This window comes from Leptosomus discolor, chromosome 11 (genome assembly GCF_034619465.1).
Source record: "Leptosomus discolor isolate bLepDis1 chromosome 11, bLepDis1.hap2, whole genome shotgun sequence".
Classification (NCBI taxonomy): domain Eukaryota; kingdom Metazoa; phylum Chordata; class Aves; order Leptosomiformes; family Leptosomidae; genus Leptosomus; species Leptosomus discolor.
This window is the reverse complement of record NC_141401.1, coordinates 18089781-18113902: the sequence shown is the minus strand read 5'-3', so window position 1 is coordinate 18113902 and position 24122 is coordinate 18089781. Positions and strand designations below refer to the sequence as shown.

At 55.8% G+C, this 24122-nt stretch overlaps 4 non-coding genes across 4 annotated transcripts; all 4 read right to left on the bottom strand.

Annotated features, from left to right (window-relative positions):
- Positions 1–7096: 7096 nt before the first annotated feature.
- On the bottom strand, positions 7097–7168 carry TRNAQ-CUG (transfer RNA glutamine (anticodon CUG)). The gene has a single exon. It is a non-coding gene; the product is annotated as a tRNA-Gln (tRNA).
- Positions 7169–11156: 3988 nt separating this feature from the next.
- Positions 11157–11228, bottom strand: TRNAM-CAU (transfer RNA methionine (anticodon CAU)). The gene has a single exon. It is a non-coding gene; the product is annotated as a tRNA-Met (tRNA).
- Positions 11229–18726: 7498 nt separating this feature from the next.
- Positions 18727–18798, bottom strand: TRNAQ-CUG (transfer RNA glutamine (anticodon CUG)). The gene has a single exon. It is a non-coding gene; the product is annotated as a tRNA-Gln (tRNA).
- Positions 18799–23439: 4641 nt separating this feature from the next.
- On the bottom strand, positions 23440–23521 carry TRNAS-AGA (transfer RNA serine (anticodon AGA)). The gene has a single exon. It is a non-coding gene; the product is annotated as a tRNA-Ser (tRNA).
- Positions 23522–24122: the final 601 nt, after the last annotated feature.

Sequence of the window (24122 nt, the reverse complement as noted above, 5' to 3'; positions counted from 1 at the left end):
TTTGCTGGCTGAGGAGGGAGCAAGGATGCTTAGCATAGGATTTCCAAGGGAAATCATTCCCCCGTTGTAATGGGTATGCGTGGGAAAGTTTTGGTTGCGGGGGGATTACAGGGGTGGCTTCTGTGAGAATACAGCTCCCCCGTTACAGCCAATGCCGGACGGCTCTAAGATGCGCCCGCTGCTCTCCAAGGCCGAGCCAGTCAGCGATGGTGGTAGCGACTCTGGGACAGCGTGTTTCAGAAAGGGAAAAGCTATTGCGCAGTAGTAGCAGTAATTGCAGCGAGAGAGAGGATTGAGAATATGTGAGAGAAACATTTCTGCAGACACAAAGGTCAGTGAAGAAGCGGGGGAAGGAGGTGCTATAGGTGCCAGAGCAGAGATTCCCCTACAACCCGTGGTGAAGACCATGGTGAGGCAGGCTGTCCCCCTGCAGCCCATGGGCGGTGGAGCAGATGACTGCCTACACCCCGTGGAGGACCCTACGTCGGAGTAGCTGGATGCCTGAAGGAAGCTGTGACCCCGTGGGAAGCCTGCACCGGAGCAGGCTCCTGGCAAGACCTGTGGACCCATGGAGAGAGAGAAGCCCACGCTGGAGCAGGTTTGCTGCTGGTGACCCCGTGTGTGGGGGGGGGGGGGGGGGGGGGGCCATGCTGGAGCAGTTTGTGAAGAACTGTAGCCCGTGGGAAGGACTCACGCTGGAGAAGTCATGGAGGACTCTCTCCCATGAGAAGAGCCCCACACTGGAGCAGGGGGAGCGTGTTAGGAGTCCTCCCCCTGAGGAGGAAGGAGCAGCAGAAACAACAGTGTGATGAACTGACCCCAACCCCCATTCCCTGTCCCCCTGCGCTGCTCAGGGGGAGGAGGGAGAGAAATGGGGAATAAAGTTAAGCCCAGGAAAGAAGGGAGGGGTGGGGGGAAGGTGTTTAAAGATTTGGTTTTATTTCTCATTGCTCCTCTCTGTAATAAAAAATTACATTTTTTCCCAAGTCGAATCTGTTTTGCTCATGACGGTAAATGCTGAGTGATTTCCCGGTCCTTATCTTGACCCACGAGACTGTTGTTCTATTTTTGTCTCCCCTGCCCAGTTGAGGAGGGGGAGTGATAGAGCAGCTTTGGTGGGCACCTGGCATCCAGCCTAGGTCAACCCACCACACGTGTTGCAGCCTTGCCTTTCACATTGGCTGAGCGGGTCTTGCCCTGCCTGTTGGTTCCTGCGCTCCCCCACAGCTCGGAGCTTGTCATAGATCATAGAAAATTTCGGGCTGGAAGAGACCTTAAAGATTGTCTCATTACAACCCCCCTGCCGCGGGTAGTGACATCTTCCACTAGACCAGGTTAATCAAAGCCCCGTGCACCCTGGCCTTGAACACTTCCTCCGAGGGGACATCCCCAACTTCTCTGGGCAACATATTCCTGTGTCTCACTACCCACAAAGAATTTCTTCCTAATAATTTGAACTAAATCTACCTTCTTTCATTTAAAAACCATTACCCCTCATCCTCTCTCTCTGGTCGCTGATAAAGAGTCTCTCCCCACCTTCCCATGCTTAAAGGGGCTGCTGTAAGATCTCCCCAGAGCCTTCTCTTCTCCGGGCTGAACAACCCCAACTCTCCCACCTTATCCTCAAAGGGAAAGTGCTCCAACCCCCTGATCATCTTTGTGGCCCTCCTCTAGACACACTCAAGCAGGTTGATGTCCGATAAGGGCAAGCTGGGGGCCCCAGAGCTGAACACAGTACTCCAGGTGGGCTCTCACGAGAGCAGACTAGGTGAGAGTCACCTCCCTTGACCTGCTGCCGTGCTGCTTTTGATGCAGCCCCAGGATGCGATTCCTTTCTGGGCTGTGAGAGCACATTGCTGGCTCATAGCCAGTTTTTCATCCAACAGAACTCCCAAGTCCTTCTACATAGGGCTGCTCTCAAGCCACTCATCGCCCAGCCTGTATCTGGGCTTGTGATTGCCCCGACTCAGGTGCAGGACCTTGTGCTTGGCCTTGTTGAACTTCATCAGGTTGGCACGGGCCCACCTCTCCAGCCTGTCAAGGTCCCTCTGGATGGCATTCCTTCCCTCCAGCGTGTCAGTCACAGCGCTCAGCTTGGTGTCATCTGCCAACTTGCTGAGCGTGCACTCAATCCCACTCTCCATGTCCCCAACAAAGAGGTCAAATAATACTGGTCCCAATACAGACCCCCGAGGAATGCCACTCGTCACAGGCCCCCACCTGGACAGTGAGCCATTAACCACAACTCTGAGTGCAAACATCACGAGCATGATGCTTCCTAATATCAGAACAATTTGTCTATGTCCCAGGCTCATGAGGCCAGTTATCCAAAAGTCTCAGGGCAGTGCGCAGGGAGATCTGAAGGGGGTTTGCGTCACATGTATTGCCTTTGTCACATTGCCTTCTTCGTTTTGAGCATGGCCACAAGCCGTGGTGAAATTGAGCCATGATGGCCACTTCAAGTCAGCTCTCAAGTGCTCTAAGTGCAGGCATTAAGGCTAACCCTGAGAGACTCTTCTCCAACGGGTCAACGTAGACACAGAGAAGACTGTGGGTAGGTTCAGGCAGAAGGTCAAGACTGCACAATCCCACATGGAAGAAGAGATGCACCTCTCCAGGGATTAGCCAAAGCTCAACGGCAAAGAAAGACCCTTGTGGGCTACAGGGAAGCCCCTTGCGGGTCAGGAGTGAGGGCCGTGAAGACCTTGTTTATGCTCATCAGGCTCTAGCACGGACTTGTTTTGTGCTCAAAGAGATGCCTGTGTTCTTCCCTGAAAGAGACCCACACCCAAATGGAGCTGTTCTCATCAGCAAGGGCATCCCCCGAGGCCAGACTTGGATGGGCTGCTTTTGAGGAGAGGCAGAGGGCAGGGAGCCAAAAGCTCACGGCTCTTTTTCCTGTGTCAGGACTGGCGTGGCCCCGTTCCACACATTTCAGGCTACAAAGGGCCATCGGATCAGTCTCCCAGAACACCTGGGAGTCATCGTGATGTGGAAGAGTTGGGAAAACCCCTGAACTCCAGGCAAACAGGAGTCACCCTGCTGTGGACTTCCCTGAATACTCTGCCCCGGCCTCAGGCGTGCCAGGGATAACAGAGCTCTTAGGCTCACTCCTCCCAAAGTGCTGCTTTCCTCAAGATCATTTCCACACATTTTAACACTGTTCCCAAAACAACCGGTACTTCTGTGGAATCTCATGCCATAGCTGCCTTCCAAGTCATTGCCCAACCTAGCAGCCATCAGAACACAGGCATCTCTTTGATCACAAAAACAGGCCGCGGTAGAGACTGACTAACGAGAGCAAGGTCCTCATGGCCATCACTCCTGCCCACAGGATTCTTCCCTGCAGCACACCGTGGTCTTCCCTTGATGTTGACTTTTGCCTGGAGACGTGCGTCCCTTCTCCCGTGTGGGATACTGCAGTCCCGGCCTTCTGCCTGAACGTACCTACAGCTTTCTGTGTGTCTAGGATGGCCCGTGGGGAGAAATGTCTCTCAAGTTCATCCAGAGTGTCTGCACTAAAAGCTCCTGAGAGTCGATTTGAAGTGTCCCTCGCAGCTGAAGTTCTCTGTGACTGGTGGCCGTATTCACCTTCAAGAAGGCACTGTGAGAAAGGCAATCTGTACTGGGTCCAGTCTTATTCAATATATTCATCAACGACCGGGATGAAGGGACAGGGTGTACCCTCAGCAAGTTTGCTGACGATACTGAAGTGGGAGGAGTGGCTGATAACACCCAAAGGCTGTGCTGCCATTCAGCGAGATCAGGACAGGCTGGAGAGCTGGGCAGAGAGGAACCTAGTGAGGTTCAATAAGGGCAAGTGCAGGGTCCTGCACCTGGGGAGGAATAACCCCATGCACCAGTACAGGTCAAGGTGCTGGAGAAGGACCTGGGAGTTCTGGTGGACAGCAAGTTAATCAGGAGCCAGCAATGTGCCCTTGTGGTAGCCTGGGCTGCACTAAGAAGAGTGGTGAGCAGGTCGAGAGAGGTTCTCCTTCCCCTCGACTCTGCCCTGATGAGGCCACATCTGGAGTACTGTGTCCTGTTCCGGGTCCCCAGGTTAAGGAGGGCCAAGGAAAAACAGGACAGAGTCCAGCAACAGGCTGCTAAGATGATGAGGGGACCGGAGTATCTCTTCTGTGAGACCTGCGGCTGTTCAGCCTGGAGAAGAGAAGACTGAGAGGGGACCTTATCAGCACTTAAAAATATCTAAAGTGTGGGTGTCGAGAGGATGGGGCCAGTCTTTTTCCAGTGGTGCCCACTGACAGGACAAGGGACAACGGGCACAAACTGGACCGCTGGAAGTTCCGCCTGAACAGGAGGCAAAACTTCTTTGCTCTGAGGGTGGCAGAGCACTGGAACAGGCTGCCCAGGGAGGCTGTGGAGTCTCCTTCCCTCGAGATATTCAAACTCACTCAGATGCAGTCGTGTGCAATGTCCTCCAGGCGAAAGTACTTTAGCAGGGGGGGTGCACTAGGTGATCTCCAGAGGTCCCTTCCAACCCCTACCGTTCTGGCATTCTGGGATTCTGGGACTCCATATTACGCAACCCTGCATACAACCTTGATACCTTGGAATTAATTGGCATTAGAAGGCTGGGGCACACATTCATCACTTCGAAGTTCAGTTGTATGAAGCGCAAGTACAACATGTCAGATGAAAGAGGGAAGGGCTTAGTCACCACTGAGCCTCAGCAAGCGAGAGCTACGAGGAGTTCAGATGCTTCATGAGCAAGGAATGTGTGTGGCACCGCAGGGCTCTGGGACACCCCATAAAAGCCTGCGCAGCTCCAGGCTCTGCATCCTCCTCTCTCGCCTCCCTTTCCTTGAGGAACAAGGTAAGCCTGAGACTGCTCCATCTCTCTCTCTATGGGCTGAACTGCTGTCATGGTGGCTACTCAGGTCAATACTTGAGCTGCCCAGTTTGGCCATGGAATGGAATTCTTAAAGGCTCTCACCTCTTTCCCTTTCGATGGTGGTGGCCGGGGATAGGTGGGAAGAGCAGAAGGGGATCGATGGGGCACAGATGCAGGGAGGTGCGCCCAACAGAATTTGCGCCTTTAGCAGATGGACTCTAACCAAATGGCCAAGTGCATCCAGTGCCTTCTTCAATGCAGCAGTGCTTGCGCTGGGGGTGGGCTGTGATCACTCTTTCCACAGGGGCTTGAAACCCACTGTGCTGGCTCCTTTCCCACAAGTGGGACAGCCTTCCTGTGCTGTGCAGCTTGGAAGGCACGATGAGGGCCGTGGGAGCTGTAGGCACAGTGTGTGTTTTTTCAGAGGGGATTTCTGAGACACCTGTTCACTCCAGCCTGTTTGTGCTGGGATAACCGCATCCACCTTCACCCATGCTGCTGCACCAGGAAATGCAGGAGGAGGTCCTGGTGGAATCAGCAACCAGTAAGGCACATCGGTGCTCCCAGGCCTTCAAATGTAACCTTGGAAGTGAGCTGTCACGCCCTGTGTGTGCTGGCAAGCTCATCTGGAGGCCCTTTCTGGACATGGAGCTAGAAAGGGAGATGGAGGGCAGGAAGGTGTACCTGCAGAGAGCGCTGCAGAAATGATAGACTGGCTGATAACGGGGTTCCTTTTTCCCCTCTGCTCTGTGTTTCAGCTTTGCCTCCCTCTCCGAGAGATGTCTTGCTTCAGGCCCTGTCCCCCACGCCCCTGCGGCTCCTGTGGCCCAACCCCACTTGCAAGCAGCTGCAGTGAGCCCTGTGTCGCCCGCTGCGCTGACTCGACGGTGGCCATCCAGGCCTCGCCGGTGGTGGTGACCCTGCCGGGCCCCATCCTCACCTCTTTCCCTCAGAGCACAGCCGTGGGATCCTCTCTGTCAGCTGCTGTTGGGAGCTCCCTCAGCGCCGGGGGGGTCCCCATCTCTTCTGGAGGCTCCCTTGGTCTGGGGGGGTCTGGGCTCTGTCTGCCTCCCCCCCGCTGCGGTCTGAACTGCTGAACCTGCCGGATCATCCCCTGTGGAGCGGGAGGGAAGATGAGGACTCTGCAGCAGCAGGAGCTTAGCTCCGGCTTGCAGACGGCATGGGTGTCCTCATCCCACCCGGCAGGAGGGACCTGTGCCCGCTGCTCCTCGCTGCACGGCAGGCCTCGCCGTGCCTCCCCTGGCTCTGCTTTGCTCTGAGCTCCTCGAGAAAGGGCTCGTTCTCTTCTGCTTTGCTGAACCTCCTGCTGACGGGGGGAGGGTGCTGGAGTTAGGGGCTGCTCTCGGTGGGCTGGGATTGCCACCAGGTACAGCAGAATGGGGAAAGGCCAGTGCTTTGAGTGGAGATTGTCCTCCTAGGGTAATGGGCCGTTCTCTGTGCCTCCCTGTACCCTGTCGCCGTCTTTCTTGGTCTCTGTTCTGTGCCACTGCACTTGCTCCTTCTCATTAAAGACTTTGTGCAGCATAGCTGGAGACTCGTGCTGGTTTGTCCTCCTCCTTCTCCCTCGATTAGCCACCCACCCTGCAAGGAAGAAGGACAACCTGCCCTCTCCCACAGTAGCAACTATTTTGCCAAGCTTGGATCATGCAAGTTGTGGGTGGCACTCCCCGAGATGATACCAGAGCAACAAAAATAAGCCAGGCGGCGAGCGAGAGACAGAAAAGCCTGAGAGACATAGAGAAAGCAAGAGGCAATGGACAGGGCTGGAAGTACAATAATACCACACACAGTAAAACTATGAGGTTGCTGAAATGGGCTACTGATGCTCAGGGAGTTTTGAACATCTCCATCTTTGGAGGTGTCGAACATCGACGCAAACAGCACCATGAAAAAAGTCCTCTACTTGGTCCTGCTTTGAGCTGGGTTCGCACTGCATCATCTCCACCTCATCTGTTGTGTGATTCTCTGAGGCCCTGCTGGATGCCCTCATCCAGGAGCAGCCCTCAAGCACAATGACACCGAGAGTGGATGGGGGTGCGTTGTCAGCAAAGCAGCAGAGGTTTGGTGAGCACAGGGCAGGAGAAGGGGCACTGCTGTCGGTGGTAGGGCTGGGAGCACAGGAAAGGAGGGAGGATCAGGGGTCTTTAAAGAATTGATCCAAGAGGAAGGCTGTGAAGGTGAAAGCATGGTGAGGAAAGCCCGGAGGGAGCCAAAAGGCTAAGGTCCCACTGAGATTTGAACTCAGATCACTGGATTCAGAGTCCAGAGTGCTCACCATTACACCATGGGACCTCCTGGACATGAGCTTTCTTTCCCCTCTGGCCACCCCATCTGAGCCATGTGCTCCTGGCTCAGCCCAGCAGTCTCTCTGTCTCCCTCGCCCGCTCCAAGTACAGCGCTCTTCCTCTGCAACCAGCCAGTCTCTGCTCGCACAACCCTTCAGGGGAGATGCACAGCGCTCTCGGCAAGCCTGGCATGCCCTGTCTGACTACACCCGGACTGACTGCCTCGGAGCATCCTGATTTTGCATAAATACACCTGCCTATCAAGTTTCCACACAAACCTCTTCAACATTGCACCTCACTAAGTACATTCACGGCCAGACAGCGCTGCTTCCATGTTTGCACGTGCGGTCTCTGCTGATGCCTCCCTTCACCCCCGTGTCGGACAGCCTGTCAATCTGCCTCTGTGTGTTCTTGACTCTCCTCTTTCTCGCCTTGTAGCTCATACTAAGCAGCCAGGTATCCCTATTCTCCATTGCAGTCCTAGCAAAGCTCCTCACCTTGCCGAACGAGGCGACCGAGAGAGGGCAGGGGACGAGGTTGAACTGAGGGAAGAGATGGCAGGAGGACCCAAAGCAGCTTGTTTTGGGTTGCACAACATGGACTGTGTTCCTCTGCTCGCACAGTCCTGGATGGCCTCCAGTCTGGGTCTTTCTCTCCCGGACACGCTGTTCCCCCCCTACCCCAAAGAGGCCTGCCATCAGTGGGAATGATATTTTCTCCCCTGAGGCTGCTCCAGACTCAGGTACATATTACTGTGAGCCTGAGGCAACCACCTCCTGGTACCTCTGGACTGCCTGAAGCACTGGGCTGGCATCCGATACTGCTGAACCCAGGAGACAGGCCATGCCAAAGCCTAAGCTATCAAATGGCAGGTTACATTCAGAGAGGGCATGAGAAACAGCCAGTCACCGGAGAAGGGTTAAATCTGTACAGAGTCACTACTCTGAAAGCATGCCCCGGAGAAGCAGCATCACTGAGGGCTTTCCTCATCCACCCCTGGGACCTGCAGGACCGAGAAGGGTGGGAGGAGTATCCGGGAGGAGCAAGAGCAGGGCCTCTTGCAAAGAGGTGGAGGGACCCCTTTCCCATGCAGGTGCCGTGCCACTGCCGGAGGAGGGATGTCCCTTCTGGGGCTGAGACAGCCTTTCTCCAAGCAAGGGAAGGTGTTCCTGGGGCTCTGCTAGGCCCACTCAGCACTTGGGGAGAAAGGATTCTGGGCCAATGGGTTGTGTGGGCCCGTGCAGGCAGCTTTCTTGCTCAGGCCTTTGTGCCCTTGGTGTCCTTCCTGGCAGCTCTGCCTGCTGGGGCTTCCAGAGTCCCCACTCTGTTTGCTTCCCCAAGGTCATGTTGTCTGCTCCTACCACTGTAGACTCCGCTGCTGCTCCTCCCTGGGGTACGCTGCGCAAAGGACACATTGCGCCCCCCTTACAGGCTTCAGTGGGCAGCCCGAGATCTCCCAGAGCTCCGCAGCCCCTCGGAGCTGCAGCTCAGGCCAGGCTGGCTCACAGAGGATGCCAGGCCACTCCTGGCTCCTGCACTACTGAAAACTTTTGGGTACAGTGCAGACCTTGGAGAGCCAGAGAGCCACCTTCACACAGCAGAGGACCCCTCGCCTTCTCTTCTTCAGGCTGAACAAACCCAGCGCCTTCAGCATCTCCCTCAATCACAACATTATCCGGCATGGTCGGATTCCACCTTAGGCATGTCTCCTCTTCCTCCTCCAGTGTGCACAGGAAGATCTCTTCTGTGGCTCATGCTGCTTGAGGGCAGGCCTTCTGAGAAATGCTACCAGTGCTTGTGCAACCCGTGGTGGGATTGTGTGAGGATTGACTCTGACCCGTCAGCAGTGCTGAAGGGAAATGCCCCAGAGCTTGCCATGTCCCTCTTGGCCTCTTACTGCTGGGCCTTTACTCCCAGGTGCCCCTCTTCCCACGGGTGCTCTCCATGCTTGCTGGTGAGGAACTTCATGGAAGGAGCTTGACTACAGGGCACCTCAGGACGACACTAGTCCAAACGCCGGCTCAAAGCAGGGCTAGCTCCAAAGGTAGAGCAGGCTGCTCAGTGCCTGAGCCCCATTGAAACCTGAGCGTGATACCCAGGCAGGGAGAATCCCAAAGTTCTCTGAGCGCCTGCTCCGGTGCTTCAGCACTCCCTGCGAGTGTCTGAAGGATCCAGGGCAGTGCCCTGCAGCCTGCTGTTTCCAGGTGGGCAAAGCACTGTGGGGCCGGGTGAAAGAAAAGCTTGTCTGCGTGGGCCAGGAACCAAACCTGGGTCAACTGCCTGGAAGGCAGCTATGCTCACCACTCTACCACCAACGCACCTCAGGCCTTCATCCCTCCGGCTCCTCCTCTTCCGAGCCTGGGCGGCCTCCTCCTGCCAGGCCCCTGCGCACACACACGACCTCAAGGTGCTTGCCTGTGAGTGCTTTCTCTCTGGGTAACACGGCAGCTAGGGAATCCCGACATGCACTACTCACCGCCTAGGCGAGATCAGCACTGGCGACTGCCCACGCTTGCAGCACCACACGGGACAAACCGGGACTGAACTCCGTGCAGCGACACTGCACACACCGATCCTACAGACCAGGCTTCGGCAGACCTGCTGCTCTGCATGTGGGACGGAAGGTATCCTTGTCCAGCACTGATCTCCCGTCCTAAGCAGCCAGAGGGAAAGAAAACGGTCGGGCCTCTCTCTTGTTCATGCTGCTCGGAGTGCGCGGGCTGCTTCTGGGGGTGCTGCTAATGGAAACGCTCCCCGTCTGTGTTCGTAGCTGTGCCAGCTACTCATGGACCCCGCACTCGTGTGTGCGTTTCTGTGCATGTAGCTGTGGTGGTTTAAGCACCGAGCCAAACACCCACCCAGCTGCTCACTCCTTTCCCCACCTTCAGTGGGGTGCAGGGCACAGAAAACTGGATGAGAAAGTTCATGGGTCAAGACAAACGCAAGGACATGGCTCAGCAAAACCGTTGTGGACCAGGGAGTGACTGGATATAAAAGTGACGGACTTTGCACCGAGAAGAGTTTGGACGTAAAGAGATTTATCCTACAGCGGTATCCACTATGGAATGAAGACTGACACCCAGTGCAAGCCATAGTCCTGTGGATGGCCCATTGCCCGCAGAGCCAGACGTGGCCTCACAGTCAACATCCAAGCGAACCTGTGGCTACTGGCCCCTCAGTTACTCAGGTAGTAGGGAGCTCACCTGCAGATACCCGTGCTGTGTTCCTGCTGCCAACTCCCGAAGCACTGGGACAGGGAGGACTTCTGGAAGAGGCCGCCCTGGATTGTCTTTGAGGGGTCATTGCAATCGAAAGGTCATGGCCTGGCAAGGGAAGGAGCAAGGCATCCTGGAGCTCCATCACGGGTGCCCTCCATGCCACAAACTTCACCTTGGCTCAGTGTTGTGGAGGCAGTTGGAACCAGCCATATCTGGCACAGGGCTGCCTCTTATCTCTTCTATAGAGAGGCCACCCTGCAGCACCCCTGCCGCCCTCCACTACCAACATCTGGCCACATATAGCCAATACAGTGTCCATAGGCAATACCCGCTTGGCCCTGCTCAGCAGACAGAGCAGGACAAAGAAAGCCCCCGGGTGGCAGAGTCAATCGCATTGGTGTTTCCCAAAGTAGCAGCAGCCTTGTCCTCCTCCCCACCTGCGGATTGCTGGAGGTCCCTGCTTGCAGCTGGGAAGTTGGGATTGAGATGCCTGATGGGAAAGGAGAAAGACCCGTGTTGCCAGGACACCCACTGCCTCGTGGGGGGAGCTCTGCCTACTGCTCGACACCCACCCATCTGCCTTGGGAGGGTCACTTTGGGATTGCTGGCTCCTGAGGCCTCCTAAGATAGCAAAGGTGAAAGAAGGGGGCAGCGGCAGAGAGTAGGCTCTCAGGGTGTGGGAAAGGCATGGCCATGGGTACTCAGAGAGCTGGAGCCGTGCAGGCTAAAACTTGCTGGGAGAGGCAGCCACCACGAGGAATCAGGAAAAAACTCAATTAGCAGAGGATGGTTTCGATCCATCGACCTCTGGGTTATGGGCCCAGCACGCTTCCGCTGCGCCACTCTGCTCCTGGAGGGTGTCAGCTGGCACCTCCTGCAGCCCTGCCGGCTGCTCCCTGGCACTGCCAGCACTCATGCCTCCTTCCCTTCCTCTGTCCTTTTTCCCTTGCCCGAACTGGGAAAATGTCTCCCTGGAAACCTCACTGGTAGCGGGCCTGCTATGGGCAGCGCAAAGGCCTTGCTTTGCCCTTCTCCCCACATCTCCTGCCATAACCCTGCCTGGGCACTTTCTCTTTGACCACCCGAGACGGCTCTGCAGGTGCTGAAGGAAACCCCACAGTGAGGGGGCACCTTGTTGCTTTGCAGGGCGCAGAGGAGCTGCTCTCCAGCGAGCTCATGAGGGCTGCAACCCTGCCCAGAAACCCAGCTCCCAGGGTGCTGCGGGACTGGGTCCATTCTGAAAGTCTGTTCTTTGCTGGCTGAGGAGGGAGCAAGGATGCTTAGCATAGGATTTCCAAGGGAAATCATTCCCCCGTTGTAATGGGTATGCGTGGGAAAGTTTTGGTTGCGGGGGGATTACAGGGGTGGCTTCTGTGAGAATACAGCTCCCCCGTTACAGCCAATGCCGGACGGCTCTAAGATGCGCCCGCTGCTCTCCAAGGCCGAGCCAGTCAGCGATGGTGGTAGCGACTCTGGGACAGCGTGTTTCAGAAAGGGAAAAGCTATTGCGCAGTAGTAGCAGTAATTGCAGCGAGAGAGAGGATTGAGAATATGTGAGAGAAACATTTCTGCAGACACAAAGGTCAGTGAAGAAGCGGGGGAAGGAGGTGCTATAGGTGCCAGAGCAGAGATTCCCCTACAACCCGTGGTGAAGACCATGGTGAGGCAGGCTGTCCCCCTGCAGCCCATGGGCGGTGGAGCAGATGACTGCCTACACCCCGTGGAGGACCCTACGTCGGAGTAGCTGGATGCCTGAAGGAAGCTGTGACCCCGTGGGAAGCCTGCACCGGAGCAGGCTCCTGGCAAGACCTGTGGACCCATGGAGAGAGAGAAGCCCACGCTGGAGCAGGTTTGCTGCTGGTGACCCCGTGTGTGGGGGGGGGGGGGGGGGGGGGGCCATGCTGGAGCAGTTTGTGAAGAACTGTAGCCCGTGGGAAGGACTCACGCTGGAGAAGTCATGGAGGACTCTCTCCCATGAGAAGAGCCCCACACTGGAGCAGGGGGAGCGTGTTAGGAGTCCTCCCCCTGAGGAGGAAGGAGCAGCAGAAACAACAGTGTGATGAACTGACCCCAACCCCCATTCCCTGTCCCCCTGCGCTGCTCAGGGGGAGGAGGGAGAGAAATGGGGAATAAAGTTAAGCCCAGGAAAGAAGGGAGGGGTGGGGGGAAGGTGTTTAAAGATTTGGTTTTATTTCTCATTGCTCCTCTCTGTAATAAAAAATTACATTTTTTCCCAAGTCGAATCTGTTTTGCTCATGACGGTAAATGCTGAGTGATTTCCCGGTCCTTATCTTGACCCACGAGACTGTTGTTCTATTTTTGTCTCCCCTGCCCAGTTGAGGAGGGGGAGTGATAGAGCAGCTTTGGTGGGCACCTGGCATCCAGCCTAGGTCAACCCACCACACGTGTTGCAGCCTTGCCTTTCACATTGGCTGAGCGGGTCTTGCCCTGCCTGTTGGTTCCTGCGCTCCCCCACAGCTCGGAGCTTGTCATAGATCATAGAAAATTTCGGGCTGGAAGAGACCTTAAAGATTGTCTCATTACAACCCCCCTGCCGCGGGTAGTGACATCTTCCACTAGACCAGGTTAATCAAAGCCCCGTGCACCCTGGCCTTGAACACTTCCTCCGAGGGGACATCCCCAACTTCTCTGGGCAACATATTCCTGTGTCTCACTACCCACAAAGAATTTCTTCCTAATAATTTGAACTAAATCTACCTTCTTTCATTTAAAAACCATTACCCCTCATCCTCTCTCTCTGGTCGCTGATAAAGAGTCTCTCCCCACCTTCCCATGCTTAAAGGGGCTGCTGTAAGATCTCCCCAGAGCCTTCTCTTCTCCGGGCTGAACAACCCCAACTCTCCCACCTTATCCTCAAAGGGAAAGTGCTCCAACCCCCTGATCATCTTTGTGGCCCTCCTCTAGACACACTCAAGCAGGTTGATGTCCGATAAGGGCAAGCTGGGGGCCCCAGAGCTGAACACAGTACTCCAGGTGGGCTCTCACGAGAGCAGACTAGGTGAGAGTCACCTCCCTTGACCTGCTGCCGTGCTGCTTTTGATGCAGCCCCAGGATGCGATTCCTTTCTGGGCTGTGAGAGCACATTGCTGGCTCATAGCCAGTTTTTCATCCAACAGAACTCCCAAGTCCTTCTACATAGGGCTGCTCTCAAGCCACTCATCGCCCAGCCTGTATCTGGGCTTGTGATTGCCCCGACTCAGGTGCAGGACCTTGTGCTTGGCCTTGTTGAACTTCATCAGGTTGGCACGGGCCCACCTCTCCAGCCTGTCAAGGTCCCTCTGGATGGCATTCCTTCCCTCCAGCGTGTCAGTCACAGTGCTCAGCTTGGTGTCATCTGCCAACTTGCTGAGCGTGCACTCAATCCCACTCTCCATGTCCCCAACAAAGAGGTCAAATAATACTGGTCCCAATACAGACCCCCGAGGAATGCCACTCGTCACAGGCCCCCACCTGGACAGTGAGCCATTAACCACAACTCTGAGTGCAAACATCACGAGCATGATGCTTCCTAATATCAGAACAATTTGTCTATGTCCCAGGCTCATGAGGCCAGTTATCCAAAAGTCTCAGGGCAGTGCGCAGGGAGATCTGAAGGGGGTTTGCGTCACATGTATTGCCTTTGTCACATTGCCTTCTTCGTTTTGAGCATGGCCACAAGCCGTGGTGAAATTGAGCCATGATGGCCACTTCAAGTCAGCTCTCAAGTGCTCTAAGTGCAGGCATTAAGGCTAACCCTGAGAGACTCTTCTCCAACGGGTCAACGTAGACACAGAGAAGACTGTGGGTAGGTTCAGGCAGAAGGTCAAGACTGCACAATCCCACATGGAAGAAGAGATGCACCTCTCCAGGGATTAGCCAAAGCTCAACGGCAAAGAAAGACCCTTGTGGGCTACAGGGAAGCCCCTTGCGGGTCAGGAGTGAGGGCCGTGAAGACCTTGTTTATGCTCATCAGGCTCTAGCACGGACTTGTTTTGTGCTCAAAGAGATGCCTGTGTTCTTCCCTGAAAGAGACCCACACCCAAATGGAGCTGTTCTCATCAGCAAGGGCATCCCCCGAGGCCAGACTTGGATGGGCTGCTTTTGAGGAGAGGCAGAGGGCAGGGAGCCAAAAGCTCACGGCTCCTTTTCCTGTGTCAGGACTGGCGTGGCCCCGTTCCACACATTTCAGGCTACAAAGGGCCATCGGATCAGTCTCCCAGAACACCTGGGAGTCATCGTGATGTGGAAGAGTTGGGAAAACCCCTGAACTCCAGGCAAACAGGAGTCACCCTGCTGTGGACTTCCCTGAATACTCTGCCCCGGCCTCAGGCGTGCCAGGGATAACAGAGCTCTTAGGCTCACTCCTCCCAAAGTGCTGCTTTCCTCAAGATCATTTCCACACATTTTAACACTGTTCCCAAAACAACCGGTACTTCTGTGGAATCTCATGCCATAGCTGCCTTCCAAGTCATTGCCCAACCTAGCAGCCATCAGAACACAGGCATCTCTTTGATCACAAAAACAGGCCGCGGTAGAGACTGACTAACGAGAGCAAGGTCCTCATGGCCATCACTCCTGCCCACAGGATTCTTCCCTGCAGCACACCGTGGTCTTCCCTTGATGTTGACTTTTGCCTGGAGACGTGCGTCCCTTCTCCCGTGTGGGATACTGCAGTCCCGGCCTTCTGCCTGAACGTACCTACAGCTTTCTGTGTGTCTAGGATGGCCCGTGGGGAGAAATGTCTCTCAAGTTCATCTAGAGTGTCTGCACTAAAAGCTCCTGAGAGTCGATTTGAAGTGTCCCTCGCAGCTGAAGTTCTCTGTGACTGGTGGCCGTATTCACCTTCAAGAAGGCACTGTGAGAAAGGCAATCTGTACTGGGTCCAGTCTTATTCAATATATTCATCAACGACCGGGATGAAGGGACAGGGTGTACCCTCAGCAAGTTTGCTGACGATACTGAAGTGGGAGGAGTGGCTGATAACACCCAAAGGCTGTGCTGCCATTCAGCGAGATCAGGACAGGCTGGAGAGCTGGGCAGAGAGGAACCTAGTGAGGTTCAATAAGGGCAAGTGCAGGGTCCTGCACCTGGGGAGGAATAACCCCATGCACCAGTACAGGTCAAGGTGCTGGAGAAGGACCTGGGAGTTCTGGTGGACAGCAAGTTAATCAGGAGCCAGCAATGTGCCCTTGTGGTAGCCTGGGCTGCACTAAGAAGAGTGGTGAGCAGGTCGAGAGAGGTTCTCCTTCCCCTCGACTCTGCCCTGATGAGGCCACATCTGGAGTACTGTGTCCTGTTCCGGGTCCCCAGGTTAAGGAGGGCCAAGGAAAAACAGGACAGAGTCCAGCAACAGGCTGCTAAGATGATGAGGGGACCGGAGTATCTCTTCTGTGAGACCTGCGGCTGTTCAGCCTGGAGAAGAGAAGACTGAGAGGGGACCTTATCAGCACTTAAAAATATCTAAAGTGTGGGTGTCGAGAGGATGGGGCCAGTCTTTTTCCAGTGGTGCCCACTGACAGGACAAGGGACAACGGGCACAAACTGGACCGCTGGAAGTTCCGCCTGAACAGGAGGCAAAACTTCTTTGCTCTGAGGGTGGCAGAGCACTGGAACAGGCTGCCCAGGGAGGCTGTGGAGTCTCCTTCCCTCGAGATATTCAAACTCACTCAGATGCAGTCGTGTGCAATGTCCTCCAGGCGAAAGTACTTTAGCAGGGGGGGTGCACTAGGTGATCTCCAGAGGTCCCTTCCAACCCCTACCGTTCTGGCATTCTGGGATTCTGGGACTCCATATTACGCAACCCTGCATACAACCTTGATACCTTGGAATTAATTGGCATTAGAAGGCTGGGGCACACATTCATCACTTCGAAGTTCAGTTGTATGAAGCGCAAGTACAACATGTCAGATGAAAGAGGGAAGGGCTTAGTCACCACTGAGCCTCAGCAAGCGAGAGCTACGAGGAGTTCAGATGCTTCATGAGCAAGGAATGTGTGTGGCACCGCAGGGCTCTGGGACACCCCATAAAAGCCTGCGCAGCTCCAGGCTCTGCATCCTCCTCTCTCGCCTCCCTTTCCTTGAGGAACAAGGTAAGCCTGAGACTGCTCCATCTCTCTCTCTATGGGCTGAACTGCTGTCATGGTGGCTACTCAGGTCAATACTTGAGCTGCCCAGTTTGGCCATGGAATGGAATTCTTAAAGGCTCTCACCTCTTTCCCTTTCGATGGTGGTGGCCGGGGATAGGTGGGAAGAGCAGAAGGGGATCAATGGGGCACAGATGCAGGGAGGTGCGCCCAACAGAATTTGCGCCTTTAGCAGATGGACTCTAACCAAATGGCCAAGTGCATCCAGTGCCTTCTTCAATGCAGCAGTGCTTGCGCTGGGGGTGGGCTGTGATCACTCTTTCCACAGGGGCTTGAAACCCACTGTGCTGGCTCCTTTCCCACAAGTGGGACAGCCTTCCTGTGCTGTGCAGCTTGGAAGGCACGATGAGGGCCGTGGGAGCTGTAGGCACAGTGTGTGTTTTTTCAGAGGGGATTTCTGAGACACCTGTTCACTCCAGCCTGTTTGTGCTGGGATAACCGCATCCACCTTCACCCATGCTGCTGCACCAGGAAATGCAGGAGGAGGTCCTGGTGGAATCAGCAACCAGTAAGGCACATCGGTGCTCCCAGGCCTTCAAATGTAACCTTGGAAGTGAGCTGTCACGCCCTGTGTGTGCTGGCAAGCTCATCTGGAGGCCCTTTCTGGACATGGAGCTAGAAAGGGAGATGGAGGGCAGGAAGGTGTACCTGCAGAGAGAGCTGCAGAAATGATAGACTGGCTGATAACGGGGTTCCTTTTTCCCCTCTGCTCTGTGTTTCAGCTTTGCCTCCCTCTCCGAGAGATGTCTTGCTTCAGGCCCTGTCCCCCACGCCCCTGCGGCTCCTGTGGCCCAACCCCACTTGCAAGCAGCTGCAGTGAGCCCTGTGTCGCCCGCTGCGCTGACTCGAATGTCTTCATCGAGGCCTCGCCGGTGGTGGTGACCCTGCCGGGCCCCATCCTCACCTCTTTCCCTCAGAGCACAGCCGTGGGATCCTCTCTGTCAGCTGCTGTTGGGAGCTCCCTCAGCGCCGGGGGGGTCCCCATCTCTTCTGGAGGCTCCCTTGGTCTGGGGGGGTCTGGGCTCTGTCTGCCTCCCCCCCGCTGCGGTCTGAACTGCTGAACCTGCCGGATCATCCCCTGTGGAGCGGGAGGGAAGATGAGGACTCTGCAGCAGCAGGAGCGTAGCTCCGGCTTGCAGACGGCATGGGTGTCCTCATCCCACCCGGCAGGAGGGACCTGTGCCCGCTGCTCCTCGCTGCACGGCAGGCCTCGCCGTGCCTCCCCTGGCTCTGCTTTGCTCTGAGCTCCTCGAGAAAGGGCTCGTTCTCTTCTGCTTTGCTGAACCTCCTGCTGACGGGGGGAGGGTGCTGGAGTTAGGGGCTGCTCTCGGTGGGCTGGGATTGCCACCAGGTACAGCAGAATGGGGAAAGGCCAGTGCTTTGAGTGGAGATTGTCCTCCTAGGGTAATGGGCCGTTCTCTGTGCCTCCCTGTACCCTGTCGCCGTCTTTCTTGGTCTCTGTTCTGTGCCACTGCACTTGCTCCTTCTCATTAAAGACTTTGTGCAGCATAGCTGGAGACTCGTGCTGGTTTGTCCTCCTCCTTCTCCCTCGATTAGCCACCCACCCTGCAAGGAAGAAGGACAACCTGCCCTCTCCCACAGTAGCAACTATTTTGCCAAGCTTGGATCATGCAAGTTGTGGGTGGCACTCCCCGAGATGATACCAGAGCAACAAAAATAAGCCAGGCGGCGAGCGAGAGACAGAAAAGCCTGAGAGACATAGAGAAAGCAAGAGGCAATGGACAGGGCTGGAAGTACAATAATACCACACACAGTAAAACTATGAGGTTGCTGAAATGGGCTACTGATGCTCAGGGAGTTTTGAACGTCTCCATCTTTGGAGGTGTCGAACATCGACGCAAACAGCACCATGAAAAAAGTCCTCTACTTGGTCCTGCTTTGAGCTGGGTTCGCACTGCATCATCTCCACCTCATCTGTTGTGTGATTCTCTGAGGCCCTGCTGGATGCCCTCATCCAGGAGCAGCCCTCAAGCACAATGACACCGAGAGTGGATGGGGGTGCGTTGTCAGCAAAGCAGCAGAGGTTTGGTGAGCACAGGGCAGGAGAAGGGGCACTGCTGTCGGTGGTAGGGCTGGGAGCACAGGAAAGGAGGGAGGATCAGGGGTCTTTAAAGAATTGATCCAAGAGGAAGGCTGTGAAGGTGAAAGCATGGTGAGGAAAGCCCGGAGGGAGCCAAAAGGCTAAGGTCCCACTGAGATTTGAACTCAGATCACTGGATTCAGAGTCCAGAGTGCTCACCATTACACCATGGGACCTCCTGGACATGAGCTTTCTTTCCCCTCTGGCCACCCCATCTGAGCCATGTGCTCCTGGCTCAGCCCAGCAGTCTCTCTGTCTCCCTCGCCCACTCCAAGTACAGCGCTCTTCCTCTGCAACCAGCCAGTCTCTGCTCGCACAACCCTTCAGGGGAGATGCACAGCGCTCTCGGCAAGCCTGGCATGCCCTGTCTGACTACACCCGGACTGACTGCCTCGGAGCATCCTGATTTTGCATAAATATACCTGCCTATCAAGTTTCCACACAAACCTCTTCAACATTGCACCTCACTAAGTACATTCACGGCCAGACAGCGCTGCTTCCATGTTTGCACGTGCGGTCTCTGCTGATGCCTCCCTTCACCCCCGTGTCGGACAGCCTGTCAATCTGCCTCTGTGTGTTCTTGACTCTCCTCTTTCTCGCCTTGTAGCTCATACTAAGCAGCCAGGTATCCCTATTCTCCATTGCAGTCCTAGCAAAGCTCCTCACCTTGCCGAACGAGGCGACCGAGAGAGGGCAGGGGACGAGGTTGAACTGAGGGAAGAGATGGCAGGAGGACCCAAAGCAGCTTGTTTTGGGTTGCACAACATGGACTGTGTTCCTCTGCTCGCACAGTCCTGGATGGCCTCCAGTCTGGGTCTTTCTCTCCCGGACACGCTGTTCCCCCCCTACCCCAAAGAGGCCTGCCATCAGTGGGAATGATATTTTCTCCCCTGAGGCTGCTCCAGACTCAGGTACATATTACTGTGAGCCTGAGGCAACCACCTCCTGGTACCTCTGGACTGCCTGAAGCACTGGGCTGGCATCCGATACTGCTGAACCCAGGAGACAGGCCATGCCAAAGCCTAAGCTATCAAATGGCAGGTTACATTCAGAGAGGGCATGAGAAACAGCCAGTCACCGGAGAAGGGTTAAATCTGTACAGAGTCACTACTCTGAAAGCATGCCCCGGAGAAGCAGCATCACTGAGGGCTTTCCTCATCCACCCCTGGGACCTGCAGGACCGAGAAGGGTGGGAGGAGTATCCGGGAGGAGCAAGAGCAGGGCCTCTTGCAAAGAGGTGGAGGGACCCCTTTCCCATGCAGGTGCCGTGCCACTGCCGGAGGAGGGATGTCCCTTCTGGGGCTGAGACAGCCTTTCTCCAAGCAAGGGAAGGTGTTCCTGGGGCTCTGCTAGGCCCACTCAGCACTTGGGGAGAAAGGATTCTGGGCCAATGGGTTGTGTGGGCCCGTGCAGGCAGCTTTCTTGCTCAGGCCTTTGTGCCCTTGGTGTCCTTCCTGGCAGCTCTGCCTGCTGGGGCTTCCAGAGTCCCCACTCTGTTTGCTTCCCCAAGGTCATGTTGTCTGCTCCTACCACTGTAGACTCCGCTGCTGCTCCTCCCTGGGGTACGCTGCGCAAAGGACACATTGCGCCCCCCTTACAGGCTTCAGTGGGCAGCCCGAGATCTCCCAGAGCTCCGCAGCCCCTCGGAGCTGCAGCTCAGGCCAGGCTGGCTCACAGAGGATGCCAGGCCACTCCTGGCTCCTGCACTACTGAAAACTTTTGGGTACAGTGCAGACCTTGGAGAGCCAGAGAGCCACCTTCACACAGCAGAGGACCCCTCGCCTTCTCTTCTTCAGGCTGAACAAACCCAGCGCCTTCAGCATCTCCCTCAATCACAACATTATCCGGCATGGTCGGATTCCACCTTAGGCATGTCTCCTCTTCCTCCTCCAGTGTGCACAGGAAGATCTCTTCTGTGGCTCATGCTGCTTGAGGGCAGGCCTTCCGAGAAATGCTACCAGTGCTTGTGCAACCCGTGGTGGGATTGTGTGAGGATTGACTCTGACCCGTCAGCAGTGCTGAAGGGAAATGCCCCAGAGCTTGCCATGTCCCTCTTGGCCTCTTACTGCTGGGCCTTTACTCCCAGGTGCCCCTCTTCCCACGGGTGCTCTCCATGCTTGCTGGTGAGGAACTTCATGGAAGGAGCTTGACTACAGGGCACCTCAGGACGACACTAGTCCAAACGCCGGCTCAAAGCAGGGCTAGCTCCAAAGGTAGAGCAGGCTGCTCAGTGCCTGAGCCCCATTGAAACCTGAGCGTGATACCCAGGCAGGGAGAATCCCAAAGTTCTCTGAGCGCCTGCTCCGGTGCTTCAGCACTCCCTGCGAGTGTCTGAAGGATCCAAGGCAGTGCCCTGCAGCCTGCTGTTTCCAGGTGGGCAAAGCACTGTGGGGCCGGGTGAAAGAAAAGCTTGTCTGCGTGGGCCAGGAACCAAACCTGGGTCAACTGCCTGGAAGGCAGCTATGCTCACCACTCTACCACCAACGCACCTCAGGCCTTCATCCCTCCGGCTCCTCCTCTTCCGAGCCTGGGCGGCCTCCTCCTGCCAGGCCCCTGCGCACACACACGACCTCAAGGTGCTTGCCTGTGAGTGCTTTCTCTCTGGGTAACACGGCAGCTAGGGAATCCCGACATGCACTACTCACCGCCTAGGCGAGATCAGCACTGGCGACTGCCCACGCTTGCAGCACCACACGGGACAAACCGGGACTGAACTCCGTGCAGCGACACTGCACACACCGATCCTACAGACCAGGCTTCGGCAGACCTGCTGCTCTGCATGTGGGACGGAAGGTATCCTTGTCCAGCACTGATCTCCCGTCCTAAGCAGCCAGAGGGAAAGAAAACGGTCGGGCCTCTCTCTTGTTCATGCTGCTCGGAGTGCGCGGGCTGCTTCTGGGGGTGCTGCTAATGGAAACGCTCCCCGTCTGTGTTCGTAGCTGTGCCAGCTACGCATGGACCCCGCACTCGTGTGTGCGTTTCTGTGCATGTAGCTGTGGTGGTTTAAGCACCGAGCCAAACACTCACCCAGCTGCTCACTCCGTTCCCCACCTTCAGTGGGGTGCAGGGCACAGAAAACTGGATGAGAAAGTTCATGGGTCAAGACAAACGCAAGGACATGGCTCAGCAAAACCGTTGTGGACCAGGGAGTGACTGGATATAAAAGTGACGGACTTTGCACCGAGAAGAGTTTGGACGTAAAGAGATTTATCCTACAGCGGTATCCACTATGGAATGAAGACTGACACCCAGTGCAAGCCATAGTCCTGTGGATGGCCCATTGCCCGCAGAGCCAGACGTGGCCTCACAGCCAACATCCAAGCGAACCTGTGGCTACTGGCCCCTCAGTTACTCAGGTAGTAGGGAGCTCACCTGCAGATACCCGTGCTGTGTTCCTGCTGCCAACTCCCGAAGCACTGGGACAGGGAGGACTTCTGGAAGAGGCCGTCCTGGATTGTCTTTGAGGGGTCATTGCAATCGAAAGGTCATGGCCTGGCAAGGGAAGGAGCAAGGCATCCTGGAGCTCCATCACGGGTGCTCTCCATGCCACAAACTTCACCTTGGCTCAGAGTTGTGGAGGCAGCTGGAACCAGCCATATCTGGCACAGGGCTGCCTCTTATCTCTTCTCACAGAGACCACCCAGCATGGAGGACCCCGGTATAGAGGCAAACAAGGTTTATGGATGTTTACAATACAGTTGTGCTGAACAATCAAATTACTGCTGTTAAGGGCTGGGCTGATCAGTTCGTTATTCGCACAGAAATCAATATGTGCTTTATCCCAGCAGCTGCTGTGGATGTACGATCACTGGGATGTTAGTCTCCATTGCTCTAAAGCAATGTCAAGTGGAATTGGAGAGGTTTTATACTAGATTCCGGTCGATTGCTATGCTGTCCATGGTCATATACCTGGGGTTTTTATGAACGGCACTTCTCCTAATGTTTTCTCATCAGTATGGGGTGTTCTCAGCCAGTGAGAGCTGCTTTAGGTTGGGTCTTCATGTCACACTGAGCCTGGAGTAAAAGCTCCTTGTCCTAGGCAGTGTTTGTTCCTCTCAGCCAGGTGCATAGCAGCTAGTGCCTTGCCTTTCAGAGCGGCTGTTTGGGTCTTGCCCTGCCTATGCTGTGCTGTGCTCCCCCACAGCTCCCAGCTGGTCCTCCCTCCTGGCGCAGCCCTGTCCTTGCTGCTCTCTGACAGCTGAGGGCTGCCTCTGCCGCCGTGCAGGGTGCCAGGGAGTCAGGGAAACCGCAAGCCCTCCTCTCTGTGCCTTGAGCGGTGCCTGTCCTGCCCAAGACTGCTGGGAGTGGTGGTGGTTCCCAGTCACCCCAGGGTAGGGCTAACCGTTCCAGACTGTGTGCTGTCCAGTCATAAATGCTGCAAGGTATCCCAGGAAGGCTCTGGGGTCTTTTGTGCTGGCAAGGTCTGAGATCCATAAGGTGCCTTCCCTTCATCTTTAGCACTGAGAGAGAGCCATGCTGTGCAGGCTGTCTTTGGAGATGAGCTGCTGAAGTTTCTGTGCTGTGCTGCTTGGGATGTTAGGTGAGATCAGGCTCTTAAGTTCTGCTCAAGAAGCAACAACATTGGACCTCTTCTCATGGCTCATACTCCGTTCTGGTCCCTTCTCTTTCCCCAGCTTGCCTATCTTGTCAAGGGGATGGAGATTGCCCATTCATCGAGGAATTTCTGGGACAGCTTGTGGGGGAGGACAAGTGCTGTGGGCAAGGGGGTTTTACAGTCTCCCTGGGCAGCAGGTACAGTATGGAGGAGCCAAGTCCCACGCAGTTAATTGCAGGCAGCCCAAAAGCAGACTGCACCCCGTAGTTGGCAGGATTCGAACCTGCGCGGGGAAACCCCAATGGATTTCTAGTCCATCGCCTTCACCACTCGGCCACAACTACCTGCTCCAGCCCTCCCTGCCCTGCTCATCCCATGCTGGGAGAACTGACACACGGCTCCCTGGCACTTTCAGGGCCACGCTCCACTCAAAGCCCTGCACTTGGGTGCTGCGCTCAGCGTGCCACGTACCGGGCTCCCAGAGGCCTTGAGAGGCGGAACCCCAGGGGCTACAGCTGCAGCTCCCAGTGCCTTCTCCTCAGACGTCTTGTGGGGTGGGATATTACACCCCGCTTTGCTTCTCAGATTTACCTGAGGAGGACTGCTGTCAGCACTAGGGTGGGCACACTGCTGCCGGGGAGAAGGTGACCTCCTGGCAGCACCTCCAGCCTCTTGGGGATGGAGACTAAACAGCAGCACTGGATATTCCTTTGTGCTTGGCTGCATACTTGCATACAGGAGGCCTTGCTTTACTGCTGAGCAGCTTAGGCGCTTTTTGCCTCCAAAACACCTGTGAGCAGCAAGCTGCACCACCAAAAGGAAAGGAGGCAGAAACCTGACCTCCAAATGCCAGGACTCTGGCTGAGATTCAGGCCCAGAAAGGCAACTTGTCCTTGCCAGTTTCTGAAGGCACCCTGCACAATGCAGCTGAGCACATGTGTCCAT